The 19060-nt window shown below is 36.8% G+C and overlaps 1 protein-coding gene across 4 annotated transcripts in view; it reads right to left on the reverse strand.

Moving 5' to 3' along the window:
* Nucleotides 1-10625, reverse strand: part of raph1a (Ras association (RalGDS/AF-6) and pleckstrin homology domains 1a) — a 143285-nt gene extending 132660 nt beyond the window's left edge. For all 4 annotated transcript variants that reach the window (XM_041806244.1, XM_041806242.1, XM_041806243.1 and 1 more), the window contains exon 1: nucleotides 10422-10625. The gene's annotated coding sequence lies outside the window, so the exon portion shown is untranslated. The remainder of the gene's footprint in view (nucleotides 1-10421) is intronic.
* Nucleotides 10626-19060: the final 8435 nt, after the last annotated feature.

Here is a 19060-nt window from a genome sequence, read left to right on the forward strand (position 1 = left end):
TTAAAATAAATTTACAAATATGCTATATCAAGAACTTTTAGACTGTTATTTTCTTTTTAGTCATGTCATTGTTGTTTTTATCATTTTAATTCAATGTAATAAAGAATTAAAGTCAGCCACTGAGCTAAAGTACATGCAGCTGAGGAATCCCATTTAAAGGCAACTGCTTTATTTCCTAAGAAACTACTCATGATGCCTTTTTTTTAGCTTTTTGTTTCTATATCTCATAGTTCAAGCTTCTCCAGAGTCAAAAACAGCCATTTTCTCTTTCAATTCAAATGCACAATGTGTAAAATTCCACCACCAGGGGGCTCTCAACCAAGACAATAACACAATATGATGATTAGACCAGAGGCCTGTACGACAAAGCTGGATATTCTCTTATCCAGATAACTTCAGGATTAACCCTGGATTTTCTGTACGACGAAGCTGGCTCACGTCTTACGGGGATAAGTCACCACGGTAATTTATGCTGAACGGCTAACCTGCTCCGGAGCAGGTTATGTTCTGCATAAGAGATCAGTGAGAATTAAAGCCCCGCCTCCTGACCAATCAGTTCTCTTGGAAAATGGCCTGCCCATTCTTAGAAGATCCTGGTTGGTGCACAGAAGAAGAGAAGAGCGCTTAAGAGAGAAAGAATATTTAGGGATTGATGATAGATAATTCCGGTGATTTCATCCATACAACAGAGACAGTGTGGAGAAATAAAGCCTTGTCCCTCACCGCTTTGATGTATGTTTTTATATCTGATCTTCACTTGTTCCCAAGTCCTTTTTGCTCCACTAGGGTTCATCTGAAATAATACGGTTAATAATAATGGTCACACTGAAGTTTTCATCCGTCATTTTTTTTTTTTGGGAACAGGCTTGATCTTATGCAAAATTTCGCATCAGTCCAAGCTATTTAAACGGGTGAGTGATGATTCAAAACAGTGCCCACTGCTTCCTCCTCACTTGCTCACCCTCACCGGACCCCTCCTCCCTCTCTCTCGCCCTAAATCCTCACTTAAACACTAAAGTTAGCTCAATTATTATGTGGATATAAACCATGGAAATATAACTGATAGATGGGTGATAGGTGATTCAGATCAGTGCCTGTTGCTTTCTCTCTCGCTCACTCACCCCCGTCCAACTTCTCCCTCTCTCCCACTCCCGAAACCTCACTTAAAACACCGAGTTTGCAGGTGTGTCATGTGGATATCAGCTATGGAAATATAACAGATAAAGGCATAGGCTACATTTGTAGCCTACTCAGAGACTGAACTAAAATGTTGCCCTCCATCTCTCCAACTTGTCTCAGCACTATGATGCATGAATGGGTGCTGAATGAAGCTCTGTGTCAGGATGGATCCAGCAGGATTTTAGAGTGACAGAGACGCAGGCTCGCAGTATGAAACTATTTACCACCTTTTACAAATTTTTGCAGCGAAGGCAAATAAAAACCAAACTTGCAGAAGCAACACCAGGAAAAAAATTGGTTTAAAAAAACCTATCAGCTTATCTCTACCACTGTTTGTGTGAAATGTAAATTAAGTCAATTAAGTCCCTGTTTATATTTGGGGAGGTATTCAAATGAATACTGCCCAATCTTAAAAGACTCCCTAGTTTAGAACAGGAAGTAGTATCAAATAGGAGGCCGTGAAGGTGGGCAGCACTAAGCAGTGCTGGTCTTGACTCACTGAAAATGCTGAGTGTGAGGGGATGGAGGTGAATATTTCAGATACTGTAAGACCTCAATTTTAAATAATATATAACATAAGAATGGTTTATAGATGTTTCAGTGCAGAAATTCTACGTATCGTGTTCTTAATCTTTTTTAGAATAGTACTTCTACTGATTTTAACTGATATGATACTAATACAAATAAAACAATATTATTGATTCCTGTTTAAATACCACAGCAACAAATATAGAAGTCCTAGGCCCCCTATGCGAAGCAATTTCTTACTTCACTTACCAAGTTTTGCACGAACACACCTGAAAACTAAAAAAAAAATAAATAAATAAAAATTGCCCAAAGAGTTGGCAAGATCTTTGAGCAATTTTGACATCATGCATGAATTTGATTGCAGTATTTGATAGCCTTCCTCTCCTATAAACCTGTCTAATTATATTGATGAAGTTTTTATTTAATGTTCCAGCATTTTTTGATACTATAAAGAGATGCATGAAGTCAGATTTTTGCTAATATTTACAAATTCATCTATATCAGATACAGATATTGATGAGGACATATAAATGTTGTTCAGATCTAAAACTTCAGTCTTTGCAATACACTTTACAGTTTAAGGAATGAGCATGAACCAGGAAAAAAAACTTCAATCTCTATTTTTCTCTATTAACTGATAATATTGTGCATCCATAATACTATCAGTTATTAGAAAAATAGAGATTGTACTGTTTTCAGTCACATGAATTAAAAAGCATTGAAACTTTGACAACCATATCTGGAACACAAAAAATCCAAAGGAAAACATCCTCTTTGGCTCTCAGAAACAATCATGAGACTTTTGCCACTGTATTGTATGACTTATTGATTGGATAGGCAATAGATTAATCAGACAAAGAGCTGATTAATTAGAAACAATCTTAAACAGCATCCACAGGCCTAACTTCTTTGAACATTTTTTATCTTTTTACGTGTGCCTGATAGAAATACAACCCATCAGACAAAGCTTGACTTCAACTATACATGACTGTTTCGCTGTTCTCTATGTGCAGAAGAGGAGTCTGAGGAGCTACAAACAGCTGAAAAACATTACAGCTAAGTGTTAATGGAGATAAAACAGCGGCATGAAATCTCAGACAACAAGCAGCAGCTTTATATTTATAAAACATGTTTGTTTGTTTGTTTGTGAAGTTTGAGTCAGAAGAATTCCAGTCATAGTTTGATTTTTGGTCATTGGCTCCAGTCCTTTATGATTTCCTGTTTGTGCAAAACATGCCGTTTTACTTTATACTGGGATAAAACACAAAAACAACACACAGAGAGGCTGAAAGGAGCAGACATGACTGAAAGTCAATAACAACTCACAAAAGCAAAACACTTAATCAGCATCGTCAGAAGGAAGGCTCAGATTGAGCCAGGATGTTCCTTATTACTGTGACAAATATCTGCTAAAATTGTTGATTTATAAAGTCCTGATGATTTTCAGACAATTTTTAAACATTAATGCCCACTCAAGATTAACATTTCAGACTTTTTCCTTCATTCACACCCAAACTTCAAGTAGACATAATAAGGATGAGGGTGAGGAAAACTGTGTGCGTCAAGTTCAGGTGAACAAATGTAGTAATTTGTGTTCAAATAAGCATCTCTCTGAAGCAACAAAGTTGTCAGCATGATTGATTCATCAATTCTGCATTTTTAAAATGAACTATCATGGTTATTTCCACGATTGATAGCATCCAAAAGCACGGGGATTTTTAAACCTTCATCTGTTTCGAGACAGGTGCTTTGGACAGAAATCATGCAATCAAAAATTGCAGGTAAAGTTCTGCCTATTGCCTAATTGTGAAAAACATAGTTGCATAAATGTCACCAAAGTATTTGTGCAGCAGTCGGGGCTTCCTTCCTCTTTCACTTGCAGCTGCTTTTGGTCAAAATGTGACTGAAATCGGAAGTTTTTTCAAAGTTTTGGCTATTTTAAATACATGATGAGAAAAGTATCAAACTACTGAAAATCTGAATCTCTCTCTTTTGGTTGAAAATATAGCAGCTGCTGTGAAAAAAAGAAAAAGTTGAAAACACATTTTCACAATTCAGACAACACGTCCTCCCTGTCTTGCTTGAATGATTTTAAATTACTTTTTTTTTAAAGTTGAAACATTTGCTCTTTAGGACAAAAATGTGACATAACTGAGTTGATAATATGATCAAAATGAATCCAAATGCTGCCAACATATTTGAGCAATTTTGACTGCTCCCTCTGTTGTGGTAAATTTTGCAAATGTGCATGTGCAATTTTGACAGTGTTCTCTCTCTTTTGGTAAAACTATGAAATAACTACTCTACCCACTTGTCCAAATGTTGCCAACTTATTTGTGCAATTTTACAGTACTTTTTCCCCGTCAGTTAAACATATGACAAAGATCACTGTTATCTTTAATGCATAGTATTCCTCTAAAACAGAATACCTAACTGTCATAGGATGGCTCCTTTAGAGAGAAGGAACATCAGGATGAGGAGAACCCACTGTAAGGAATAATGAATGAGGAACCGTAGACCCCGGAGGTCTCAGACATGGAGCTCTGGCACAGGAGCTGGTTGGATAGCCGGGGCAGACTTTAGTTGAAGTAGGGCAGGAGGGAATTTTTATACTCCAGTTAACCCTCAACACCACAGGGAGATGCTGATTTCTGCCCCACTTTGCTGCACGCGACTGTGTTAGAGAGGAGCGATGTCTCGAGTCTGCCTGAATGATTACGATTCAACTCTGATGAGTTCTGTCACAGATTAGAGTGGAGAGAAAATCCCCCAGTTTCTACTGACTGTACGGCGTGAATGAAGCTCTAACCGAGTTCTTAGACTTTGCATCCAATCACAGGTATGAGTCTTCTAGAGTAGCTCTAATACCTGTAACAGTATCAGGTATCGGTGCTGAAACCAATCAGGTACTTGTTCTTGTAGTCATTAAACATGGCTGACACATGAAATCATACTTCTTTCATACTCTCATACTTTAGTACAGTACGTAGGTAAAGTTGGATCCATGTCTGCAGTTTGATGATTTTAAACATAAACAAGCATGAAAAAGATGGAGCAGACTGCATATGTGCTGATAAATTGTCAAGAGGAAGGGTGAGGAACATCTGATGAAGAAACCAACTTTGAATTTCATTTTTTAAAATTTAATGGTTCCGTTAAGTATTCATATTTGTAATCGGTATCATGAAAAAGTGATAGCAGTGCAACCTAAGCTTCTTCACATGTATTCAGAATCTGAATTAATGAGAAACCCCAGCATTTCAAGCTTGAGTCATAATGTCCAAAAATGCAAGTACACTCCTTGATAATGTCTTAATCCTACAAACTTGTTAGCAAATTTTCAGTACCAGCACATTTTAGTGTAATTCAAACAGTGGCAACATTGATTTCTAGTTGATCCCAATTTGAATTCAAGACAAGTGACCAATAAATTCATTATTTTATCAGTTTATAATAAAAATACAGTGGCAAAAGGTAACTTCATTTTCCCTTTTACTATTCTTGTGCACCAGACCAAATTTTTCATGCAACCATACTTTTTTCAACCTAACATTTTTGCTTTACACGATCATTTTACAAGACTTGTTTTTATGAGGAATGAGTCTCACATGTTTATTGCAGGGACAATTTCACGTCTTTCTAAGCAAAATCCAGTTCAAAAAGTTTGGGAAGGGCAGGACCTTTGAAAAAATTGCTGTAGGTTGTTTGGGCAGGGGAAAAAAAGACATAGTGATGTAGTAAGCATACTCAACTGCATAATTTGAGCTTGGCAGGCAGGATGTGTTGTTCATTTACATTAGAGCCAGTTGGTAAATAAAACTGACATCCAAGCCATGACAGCTCAATGATTGGGCATCCTCCCAGCAGATACTAGCCTTAAAAAATTAATTGTCAGCAGTGACAGATATGAAAATTTCTCTTGATATTTCCAGCAATGTAATGGGTGTAAATATCAGCTGCATATAAATAAGCAGGGATATCGATATGATATTTACAAATTAATTTAAACTGATATCGATACAGATATTTAAATATAGTTCAGACCTTTAAATATATGCTTTAAAGATAATTTACTTTTTAAGACGGGACCAGCAGACTACATCAGCTGATGTCTTTTTTTTTTTGTTCATCCTCATTACTTAAACATTAATGTGTGTTTTAAGGACTGAACTTTGCTTTTTTTGTTCATCCTTACAATAAAAAAAAAAACATGTTATTTTAAAAGATTTTTTACAAACTAAAGTTATAGGTCTGAAACAAACTTTGATATCTTTATCAAAATGAATTTGGAAATATAAGCATGTCAAATAACAGCAATGGCAACATTGCTGCACATTTTCCCTGAGTTGTGTCTACCTGGGACATCAGCGGAGTGCCATATTTTACAAAAATGGCAGAGGAGATATTTGGACACCAATTCAACTGGACTAAAAGGCCACAGAAAGAGTCCACAGGCTGAGGTAACAGTAAAAACAATCTCTTTTATTAAGACATAAGAGGCCAAACAATGGGTGATCACAGGTGCAAAAAGGTGAATAAACACAGCAGCAAACATTTGAGCTCATAACTGATGACAGTGCAGTGGTTGTGGTGTCTGGTTACTTCCTCTGCCATCCTAACAGAAACACTGTCAATGTCTAAATTGCACAATAACGTCCCCATACTAAACTACAGCCCCCATAAATGTGGTATTCACACAGTGTGCAGACATTTGCATTCATTTTTGGAAAGATTTATTCCTCTTCTAAGAACCTGTCTTAAGAAGCAGATCTTTCTCTTTAAAGCTTTGCTACTTTTACATCCATTGATCATTGAAATAACAGATTATTTTGTTTTAAAACATGGAGATTGCTTTAGTGGGGAGCAGCTGTGAATTGAAAATAACAGTCTACCCTGCAGAAAAGTGGAGTTGCTTGTTTTACCTTTTACCACAATCTTTGTAAGAAATTCCATGATAATTTTACATTTTTTTTTAGTCATTTTGACCTTAAAATATGTTTGATTAGGTGTGGTTATGTTAGTCCCCAAACAACCCATAAATACTAGAGTGCAAAGAGGCCAAATCCTGTCTATTTTCTGACTACATTTTGTCTCTGGTTGAAGCTTAAAGCAGTTTACCTGACAGGGACATGTGGAGAAATATACAGTAGTAATGATGCGGTTACTGTAAAAGGCAAACACTTTAACCCACATGTAATATGTATAAATTTGCATTAATTCTTGCTCTTCTTTGGCTCTGACCTAGATCTGTCTTTAGAGCAGCTTATCTCAAAGTGTCAGATACTGAGAGCTGCCAACAAACCTCTGCTTACTCTGTTAATTAATGTTTGGATAGTCCATCTTTCAGTCTTTTACCCTGCAAGTCCCTTTTGAGCCTGATTTATATCAGCATTCACTTTTTTAGGTCTTATTGTGTATTTTAGCTTCCACTTACTGTTAATATCTTTGTCACTGTGTTTTATCTATGTTTTTTTTTGTACAAGCTGCTCTGAACCAATTGCCCCTTGAGGGATTAATGAAGTTGTTGAATTGAACTGAACTGAATCCTTCATTTAGATCATGTTTCAGTTTAAAGTTTAGACTTAAAGATTTAGATTTTCTTTATAGCTGCTTGTTCTTTGGTTAAGTAAAAATGCTATTCTAAAGGAAGCTTGTTCATGTTTCTCCCATCTAAAGCAGCCTCCTCATTCACTTCAGTGACATTCAGACTGAAAAGTCATTCTTGACTCAACGTCTGCCAAAGAAAGCGCCGTCCAACTTCATCTGGCAGCTGAAATGTTTACTAATCAATCTTCAAACAGGACTTCCTGGTTTGCATTCAGACCTCTAACTGGAACATCACTCTCACTGCTGCATTAAAGCTTCCAATGCATCAAACCCTTTTATTGACTCACTGAATCAGAAATGCATCTTTAAGGTTTGCCTTAATAAATGAAAATCATCACAGGTTGAAGGAATGGTTGTAAAAGCATGTACAATGTTGTGCAAAAACTGTGCATCATTATTATGTGGAGTGACTGTGGATCAGTGTCAGTCAGTCATCTCTGCAATCCTGCAGCAGCATTTACAATACAAGCTCACATCTATCCACCATGATAAACCTCTATGATCTTAAACACGCTCATCATTCTACCCAAACATACTAATAGGAGACATTTTCTCCTAAAACAACACACTCTAAGTTGATCTTATTGGTTAATCACTGCATGTCTGCCTAAAGGCACCAAAAGAATATTAATGTAAAGACAAGGACAGATCTCCCAGTAGTGAATAATAACAGTAAAAAAGATTTACAGCAGAAAGTCAGACCAAGAAAGAGGCACATGAAGACTAGAGCAAGAGGACAAAATGGTGAGACCAACAGACAGACATATGGCGGGCCTGCATGTCTGATGATGCTGAATTTTAAATGACTCCTAAATGAAGCCTGTGGCTACATCCTCACCCTGCTGCTCATTTAAGAAAAGGAAATAAAAAAACAATTCACCTCACATCAATTTGGTGAGCTTCTCTAGTTAATATCTGTTCAGTTAGGGCTGGGAAATGTACTGAGTTTTTAAGATTTATTTGTGAATTTTGGAACGGATACAGGGTAAGTTTGCCATCTATATCAGTATAGCTCATGTTGACTTATCAAATTTAGGAGCATTAGTATATTGAATAAAAATCAAATTATACTGATCTCTGTTTAGATACTACAATCAAAAAAAGAAGTCCGAAACAACCAATTTTGGATTTTTTTTAACGATCAAAAATTGAAGGCAGACTCCTGCACTGTCAAAGACAGAGGCTTCACAAGCTCCATCATCTACTTTTCCAATTATTTCAAACATATTTGCACAATTTGACAGGTTTTTCTATCTCTCTCTCTCTTTTTAAAATGTTCAAATTTATTTGTGCAATCAAGACAGTAATCTCTCTTTTGCTCTGTCGTGGTTAAAAATGTGACACATGGTGAGAAAATTTATTCACTTTTTCAAGTGTTGCCAACTAATTTGCACAATTTTACAGGCTTTCTATCTCTCCCTCTTTCTCTCTCTTGGTAAAATGTTAAAATGTATTTGTATAATTTAGACATAAACTCGCTGTGTCTTGGTTAAATTTATGACATAACTTGTGTGAAATTATGATTCTTATTCAAAAGTTGCCAACATATTTGTGCAACTAATAAAGTTCAAACTCTCTCGTGGTGAAATGATTCAAACATATTTGAACAATTTAGATATTGCTCTTTCTTATTTGGTTGAAAAAAACATGGCATAACTGGCATGAAAGAATGATTCCACTCGCTTTTCCAAAATGTTGCCAACATATTTTCTCAACTTCAGCAGTGCTCTCTCTTATCTCTTTGGTCAGTGCTTCACTTGGTGAAATGTTGGTTAAATGTTTGCACAATTTATGCAATACTTGGTTGGAAAAACATGGCATAACTGTTGTGAAATATCATTCCATCTGCTTTTAGAATGTTGCCAACATATTTTTGCAATGTAGCAATGCAATATCGTCTCCTTTGATTAATTGTTGTGTGCATATTTTGCAATTAAAACATCGCTCTCTCACTTTTTTGGTTAAAAATACAAAACACCTGATGTGAAAATGAGCCTCCTCTCACTTTTCCAAATGTTGACAACATAATTTTGCAAATTCAACAGCGCATGCTCTGTCTTGCAAATGCATACTTGTAATTTAGATATTACCATCCCTTTTGGTTAAAAAATATGACATGATTTGGGTGAAAATTTGACTTTACTCACTTTTTAAAATGTTGCCAACTAATTTGTGCAATTGTGACAGTTTTCTCTTCCGTGTGGTTTAAATTATGACAAAAGTAATAGAGATTTTAACATTTTGTAACACAAAATACTTCAGAGTAGCATACAGAATATTTTGGCAAGATTAATAAAAATTTTGCCAGTGTTTTTGTACAGTTTAGTCAGTCTGCAACACCTTTGTTGCCATGGTCTCAGACTGGTCTCTATATTGTTTGATTTTGATCCAAATAAATTTCTGGTATTTTTGCAAATATTTGTTTTGATATTCCTCTACTAAAAATATGGAAGTATATGTTGCATTGCCATTCAGCTCAAACATAATTAGATGTAATTTTTATTCCACATTACCCAGCCCTACATCTTGCCTTTAATAAATTTGAATATATTTTAAAGTGTAGCAGCTGTGGGGGAACACGCCCATGTAATGTGTAATGCTAGATGAATGCCACGCCTTGCTGGTGTCAGCTCGGCTCGGCCGGCCTCCGAGCTGCAGCAGTGAGCGGCTGGAGAGGCGCTGTCAGCCGGCTGCTGCTCATCCAGGCCGGGAGTATGTCTGAGCTCTGCAGGCCACAGCAGCCATAAAACACGCATTCACCATGAAAAACAACGCCTACAGGCACAAATCCACCATATGCACCCAGCTACAGCATGCATTTAAGCATATGAAGTGAATGGGAGCCCCTTTTTCTCTATGAAGCGTTTTCTCTGTCACCCCCCCACCCCTTCTCCTTTCTCTGCAGACACATGCAGCCACTCACGGGATTAATTGGCTTTTATTGCCGAGGATGTTAATCAGACCCCCTACTCTTAGAATAAAGCTCTAATATGAAGGTTTTTATACAGTTTCATTCCTTGGATAGAGGAGAATACGAGAGAGAAAGCAGCAGAGAGAATGTGCTTGGATAAGGATGCATTAAGGTGAAGGAGAATTGTGCTACTTACTGTGCGGATCCAGGGAGGTTTAGGGGGGAAAACCGCAGCCAGCAGCCGGCACACAGAGCGCAGAGTCCGGCCTGAAACCCCGCCGTGTTCCCGCTTGAGCTTCTTGGGGATTCCTGCTGGTTCAGTCCCGGTTTTTACCGACTCCCCTTTCCCAAGATATCCCAGATTTCCCTGATTTCCCCTGCTGCTGCTGCTGTTGCTACACTGAATCCCAACACTGCTAAACACTTACGTCAAGATAGAGGCAGGGAGAAGAGGCGACTTCCGGGCCGGACTTTCACAGTAAACTTTTCAATGCTGCATGGAAGTGAAGATGCATAAAAAAACGTTGAATAGCTGCATCTGCTATCTTGGCGACTTAAAACAACGATTTTGCAACTTTTAAAATTTAAAATAGAACTGTTTAGGTCAATATCACATACAGTAGGAGGCAGAATAGCAGCTATGTCATTTCCACAGAGTGTTCCAGTTGCCTGCTTTCAGAACTATTCAACTATTTCGTACAAGATGAGTGCAATGGGTCCAATGGGCCAGATGGGGGTCGATGGAGGTAAGGAAAATCATGGTCCTTGTAAAGTTAATTTGATCAAAGAAACAAAAAATATATATATATATTTATGCCACAGTAAAATAGACTATAGCCTTTTAAAAATGTAAACCCCTTTTCTTAAAACAGAATTACCTTTATTTGGTAATGTTTACAGGGTAAAGAGTCACACTGACCAAGCCATTTGGAAAGTAATGTCAGACTTCTTAGATAGCCATGATATGCACAAATGTCAGGTTGACGGAGAAAAAACTGAAATTGAAAAATAAGTAAAAACAATAAAAATTACAAAAATAATCGAAAAATTGTGGAACGAGACAAAAAGGTGAAAACGGGCTAAAAATGGGTTAAAAATTGCAAAAAAAAAACTGTGAAAAAGTGGTAAAAGAGAGCGGCGAAAATGGTTTTAAAAAAGTGGCAGGAATAGGTTAAAACAGACAATGAAAGGTCAAAAATTGGCAGAAAATGGTGAAAAGCTGTCAAAAGGTGGACACAAAAAATCAGTTTAAGGTGGCCGAAATGGGCAAAAAGTTACAAAAAATGGTGCAAGGTTGTATAAAAAGACAACAAGGGGCAAATTGGTTGTAAAGGTGGCAAAGATGTGGTCAACGTGGTAAAATGGGTTAAGACAAGCAAAAAGAGTCAAAAATTGGTTGGAAAAGGGTGAAAAGTGTTTAAGAAGTGGCAAAAATGAGTTAAATGTAGCAAAAGTGGGCAATAAAGTGGCAAAAATGGGTATCCATGGTAGTTATGGGGGTTAAAAGTAGTCAAAATAGATCAAAAGTGGCAAACATTTGTTAAAAGAGAAAAATTTGTCAAATGTGGAAAAAATGTAAAAAATGTAAAAAAAAAAAAAAAAAAAAAAAAAAAAAGGCAGAAACAGTGATTAAAAGGTGGCGCACTTAGATAATTTGTGTATCAGAACCCAATAATAGCTTGGCACACTTTTTAGCCCCAACAATGCCATTAACACCAATGCTACTGATCTAACATACATGCATTGATATTATCGATATATTACAACTGGGGAGGGCCCATTCTCTGGGTTTTTCAGGGGTCCAGCCAACACTGTGGCAAATATACATCATGGTCAGAGCTGAGCACATGCACCACATGCTAACAGTTATCAAACAACAGGCTGTAGACAAATGTCAATGCAGGAGTGGGATCAGAACTTTACAACATCCTAGTTGTTTACAGAGACATGTGATCATGCTTTGTTTTGTATTGATTTGCACTAAATGCCATTTAAAGGAGTTTATTTTATTCTGAAGCCATAGTTTCAAGAACTGGTTTAAACTACTGTTTTAAAAACCTAAGGTGTGGCCTTATAGCTGTTGCCATCTTGTTTTTGAGAGCCTGAAAAGTGACCAATGTTGTATGAGAGGTTTGTTTTTAGATAACAATAGCTTGTTTGGCAAGATAAAAATGAAAAGATAAAAGAACTGTGAATGTTTTTCTAAACTTGGGTTAGTTTAGGCTAATCAAATACAGCCATGAAACACATTCAACATCTAACCAAGAAGTTAAGGTACAAAGAACACATGCCCTTGGATTTATAATACCATATGGGCCAATACCATGAAGTTGAAACAAACGCTTACAATTGAATACAATCTTATTGAGGAGTTATTTTTACTGGCAAAAAGTATAGGAAGCCCAGACGTATTGGGGGGGTTAAGTTGGTTAGGTTCTTTTATTTTGAAAGGGAACTTACCTGACTTCAGGTGTCGTGGTGTTTGGCTTGATGGATCTTGATCTCCACACCGGATCCCAAAAAACTCAGCGGGAGCGCGCATCCATGCCCTGCGCGCTCCCGGCTCCTTGTTTCCTGTCCTGCCCAACCCAGAATCAGCAACAGCCAATCAGAGCTGATGAGCTCATTCTATTCTGTTCTATTTTAACGAGAGTTCATGTCTACTTTGCTCTATTGTAGGAAATTATATTCTTTACAGGTCCATTATTTCACTCTTTTTATTCTTTATACCTCTGTTTGGTCTTTTTTCCCCATTTTAATTTAATATTTTATTTTCAATTTTATTCTGATATCGTAGTTTCTCTTGTATTTTATCATTATCTTGAATCAGGACTGGTCTCTCCCTCTCAGACACGTTCTACCTCGCTTAAACCATCACCTTGTTTGACTTGAAGCTGTTTTAAATGAAAGTCCGCCCTCTAGTGGTCAAACACGGTCCTTATAAGTGAAGCTGTACTAAACAAACATCCCACTCTGGATGGAGCTGCACAGACATGCTCAGTAAAAAAACGTGTTAGGATTCATATACTGTATGTAAGGATGACACCTGATGTATGAATCAGTATGAATTACATACCTTTATTCATCTACTAAATGTATCTAAATCTTCTGATTTTTAAAAACTTAAATCTTTGATGCAGTCATCATGAAAACTAGGGCTGGAAAAAAAACCCCATCAAACTGTGATTATTTTGACCCATATTGCAGATGGGAAAGATAATTTTTATGTCCATCTTATTTAAAAGAAAAAGAAAAAGGATTACAAAAATATGGACAATAGCATTTATGTGAACTATTCTACAAAAAAATGATACTCCAATATTTGCATGATGTGTAGAGCAAAACACCTTATTGGCAATAACACCATGAGAATATGGATCCCCAACCAGGTTTTGCAGGTAGAGTCACACCTTTATGATAAAGTCAAATACAACAGCTGTTTTTGGATGTAAAGTGGTATCATTCTCTCTGTGTATGCTACTGTGTAGTCAAGTAAAAGCACAGTTACTCTGGTTAAAACTCTCTGAAGAAGAATTAAAAGTACTGAATAAAAACTGTATTCAAAAACGTACACGCACCACTCAAAAATACTAAGGTACAGTAATCTGAGTCATTGTTATTAGTTACTTCTGAAAAGTACCTATCAGGTGCCATCAGAGTAAGTGGTGCAAATCAAGTGGATAACCTTTTTTTTTTTTTAAGTTTTATTTTTGGGCCTTTTCTAGATAGAGGAAAGACAATGGATAGACTCGAAAACAGGAAAGAGAGTGGGGAAAAACATGCAGTAAAGGGCCACAGGCCGGATTCATAACTGGGCCGCCTGCATACATGGGTAGCGCCTTAAACCATACCACCATCTGCATGCCCTCCAAATCATAATTTTAACTTTTCTATTCTGGATTCATGAGTAACATGTTACAAACAGCTGTAGCTAAAGATAATCCTCCTGATCTTCTGTGTCCTGTGGCCTAACTTTGCAGGACATCTGGATATGTCCTAACCTTGCAAAGCAGATGGATACGCCCATTTCCTTGTTTTTCACTTGTTTATCCACATCTTGCAAAGCTCCCGTCTGACCCATTTGGGCACGGTTAGAAAGTGACAGGACTATTCAGCCACATGGGGCAGTGCTTTCGGGCGCAGCAGAGTCATGACGTAAACAAGTAGCAGGAAGAGACCGGTGCAATTATGGCAGAAAAGTTTAGTGTGGATGCTGCTGAAGTCTAAGTTTTATCAGAACTTGACAACATTTCTTCGTTAAAAGAAGAACAAAGAACAGCAGTGAGGCTTTTTTTTTTTTTTCAAAAATGACAAAAGTCGAGTACTTACATGTCTATAGTCGCCATGTTTCGCGTTACTCCTTGGTAGCTGCGCACACGCAGCTTGATAGCTGTTACATCCTGTGTTTTGTTGCTCTGACTGGCCCATAGAGATGTGACGGACAGAATCTTCATCCAATCACACTCCGAGTTTTTTCAAAGCCTCTGCCTTTTCTCAAATGTTTCCTATTGAAGCTTTCCCAAATGGATGTATGAAACAAATCCACCTGGCGTGTCAGGTTAGACATATCCAACAGGGAGGAGACTTCAGGGTAGACCCAGAATCAATGGAGGGATTATACTGTATGTCCTCTCAGGCCTGGGAACACCTTCATGAGATCCACAAAGAGCTTGAAAATAATGCTGCGGGAGGGATGTCTCAGCACCTTACCAAGCAGAAGAAAATGAATGGATAATAGAAAATCATTAATATTTAAAGTCTCATTGATATTTGTATCTTTATTTGGATTAGCTTCTTGTTTATGTAAGTCATGGCAAGAAGAGAAGACATCGTGACATTACTGAGCATTTCTTAACTTCTCATGATGAATCCACAAATTGAAAACCTGACTGATCAATGGAGACAACTTGATGACAAATATTCTGACTACAAGCACTGTACAGAGGAGTGGATGGGGGTTAAATCAACAATTAAATGTTTAACTATTTTCATACTGTTTTTATTCAACTGTAAAGCATTTTAAAGATATAAACCACTTCACTGATAGGAACAGATTAATCTTGTGTTGTGTTCAGAACAGTATAGGGACTGGTTTTAGTTTCCAGCAGAAGACATGAAACATTTATCATGACTGCACACCAAGAAACATTATCTTATGTCTTTAAATATAACTTTAATAGCAAGCAAGACTTGCAAAGGACACATTGGCAATTTTTTGGGTGTTAACTACAATGTTTCTTTTGGAAAACTCCTGAATAAATCATGTTTGTGCACATGTTGTGTTTGCTGATGGTATCCAAAATGAAACAATTGTTGAGAGAGCAGAGAGGAAGGAAGGGGAGGTGGAACTAGCTGCAGCTGTTAACCACAAGGTGCTACACAACTCTGCATGTGTTATATTTTAAGTAGTTTTTTGCACTGAGCATAACCGCAAATCAAATGTTTATTAAACAGCCTTGAATCTTGCTGTTTGAAATACTGTGTCAAGCATATTTTTCTCTGTCTTGTCCTTAATGTTTTATGTAAATGGAGCTGCTATGATTAAAGTCCAATGTCAAGTCCTATATTGATCAGTAAGTTAATCAATAAGCATTTGTTACTGCAATGTTTTACTTTCCATCTGCTGTTTGATGAACATTTAAGCCTTTTTGTGTGGAGTATGGTCAATAGCAGAAAGGGAAAAAAAACTGAATTTCCCTTTGAGGGAATAATAGCGCACTTATTTCCTCTTTTCCTTTTTGTTAAAGAATTAAAGCTGGACTGGTCCATTGTTTCACATATGTAATTGTTAAAATGTATTTTCTTCTATTGGGCAGATTGAGAAGGATCTGCATGCAGACCACAGATCTGCATTTACTTTAGCTATGTTGATTATGTAGCTGTTACCTTTTATTTAATGTAGCTTCATTAGCTTAAAATTTAGCTATGTTGGCTATGTACCTACATTTGCTTTAACGTCAGTTATGTAACTACATTGCATATATACACTCCTGATCAAAATTTTAAGACCAGTTGAAAAATTACAAGAATTTACATTCTGCACTGTTAGATCTTAAGAAGGTTCTAAGTAGAGCTTCAAAATGCAAAAAGAAGAAATGGGAGTGAGACCAAAAAAAATTGAGTAAGCAATTTATTGAAAAACAATTAAACTGAAATAGGCTTTTTATCAGCAGATCAAAAGTTTAAGACCATAGCTCAAAAAAACCTGAAAACCCCCTCAAAACAGAAATTAAAGTTTCAAAAAAGCAGTCAGTAATGAGTAGCTCCAAGGTTCTTGTTGATCACTTCAGAAATTTGTTCGGGCATGCTTGATGTGAGTGTTTCCAGGAGGCTGGTGGGAATGTTGCTCCAAATGATGAAAATGCACGAAGGGCATCCACTGTCTGTAACTAATGTCCATTTTTGTAAACGTCCCTTGCCATCCATCCCCAAATGTTCTCAATTGGATTTAGATCAGGGGACCATGCAGGGTGGTCCAAAAGAGTAACGTTATTCTCCTGGAAGAAGTCCTTTGCCAGGCAGGCATTGTGAACTGCAGCTGTTGAAAAACACAGTCATTACCACACAGATGAGGGCCCTCAGTCATGAGGGATGCCTGCTGCAACATCTCCACACAGCCAGCCACCGTTTGACAGGAAATGACATTGAATTCACATTTTTTGCAGATTTTGGCTTTTAAAGGCTATGGTCTTAAACTTCTGATCTGATGAACAGCCTATTTCAGCTTGTTTTTTTTTTTTCAATAAATGGCTTACTCAATTTATTTGGTCTCACTCAGCTTTCTCTTTTGTGCATTTCAAAGTTTTACTTAGAACCTTCTTAAGATCCAACAGTGCAAAATGTAAATTCTTGTAATTTTTCAACTGGTTTTAAAATTTTGATCAAGAATGTATTTCATGTGGCCAACTTAGATTTAGATTAAGCTATGTTACCTACACAGCTACGTACATTTGCATTAGCCTTAGCTGTGTAAGTTATGTAGCTACAATACTTACATATTTTATGTAACAAACATAGTTTCATTAGCTTTGGATATGCTAGCTATGTAGCTATGTTACGTGCAAATTTTGTGTAGCTGACATAGCTTCATTTGCTTTTGATTAAGCTACATGAGCTAGGTAGCTATGTTTGCAATAGCTTAGGCTTTGTTAGTTATGTAACTACATTACCAATGAATTTGAGGTAGCTAACATAGCTTCTTTGTTTTAGATTAAGCTACATTAGCTTTGTATCTATAATAGCTTTAGCTTTAGTTATGTTGGTTATGTAGCTTTGTTACATAGATATTTTATATAGCTAACATAGCTTCATTAGCTTGGATTTGTTGTTAGTTAGATTTGGCTATGTTAGTTATGCATTAATGTTTGCTTTATCTTTAGCTATATGATCGTGAAGCTATGTTACCTAAATGTTTTCAGTAGAAGTTAGCTTCATTAGCTTATGGTTTAGCTATGTAGCTATGTGTCATTAATTTTGTCATTTGTTTTAGCTACGTCAGTTATGTATTTGTTACCTTATTATGTAGCTAACACTGCTTAATTTGCTTTAGATTTAGCTGTGTTTGCTATGTAGTAACGTTCGCTTTAGCTAAGTTAGTCATGTAGCTCCATTAACTATGTTTTTGACATAGCCTATGTAGCTTCATTTGCTTTCAGTTTTGCTATATGAGATATATATAGCTGTTTGCCTTAGCTGTTAGTTATATAACTACATTTGCTCCCTATTTTATATAGTTAACATACAGTAGCTTTAGATAAACTTTAGATTTAGCTATCCAGCTATGTTACCTATGTTTTTATGAAGCCAAATGTAACTTTATCAGCTTTAGATTTTGCTGTTAGCTACATAGCCATGTTTGCCTTAGCTAGGTTATTTATGTAGCTACCTGTTTTATGTAGTTAACACAGATTTAGATTTAGCTATGTTAGCTACAAAGGTACACTAAGTAGCTAATGTAGCTTTATTAGCTTTAGCTGTCTTAGCTGCATGAGTGTTTTCATGAAGAGGAAAGGCTGTTTTCCTGTAAGCAGACTGTTTACCCAGCATTAATGAGTATTTTGTAATCAGGTTTTGCAGGTCAGGCTTTTGACTTTCAACTGTTTGTAGCCTAACCCTTACCTTTAACCATAACCCTAGTTTAATATGATTTCTTTTTTGAAAGTTTTAGCATGTATTTTTGCTCTGACAGATGCAGCTTCTCTGTAGTGGTCTGCATGAGGGTGGTGTCTGAAAACACGGTCCGCAGCCAGACTGTCTTTATAAGATTAACTGTTTGGTTCAGCAGCTTTCAAATCAAATAGTTCAGTCTTTTGTGGTTACTTGTTACTTGTAAGACCACACAGGGACTAGAGTGGTTTCACTTTTGGATCCAAGTCCACTTGACTCCAAAATCTCATTCCATTTGGTCAGTAATTAATGCAAATGTGCCCTATTTGGGCACTGTATTCAAGTACATATGAAGTAGAAGTAGAGTTGTAAGATCAATTTTATCATCTCCTGTCTCTTCAGTTACCATCATATCCAAGCAGCACAGAGCCATGTCATCCATGAGCTGTAGGCAGATGTGGAAGCAAGAACATAGTCACTGTAATTGTCTTAAAAATAATAACATCCATAGTAGAAGGATGGACTCCATTTTTCTCCATCCCACAGTTCTCCCGCTCCTGTCCTTCCCCTGTTATGTGTCAATGTCTTTTTTTATGTTTCTTGGACGGGATGTAACTGAAAGGCAATTTCCCCCCGGGGGATCAATAAAGGATTGATTGATTGATTGATTGATTGATTGATTGATTGATTGTTTGACTGATTGATTTTCTGCATGCAGATTAAACGATA

This window comes from Cheilinus undulatus, linkage group 15 (assembly GCF_018320785.1).
Source record: "Cheilinus undulatus linkage group 15, ASM1832078v1, whole genome shotgun sequence".
Taxonomy (NCBI): domain Eukaryota; kingdom Metazoa; phylum Chordata; class Actinopteri; order Labriformes; family Labridae; genus Cheilinus; species Cheilinus undulatus.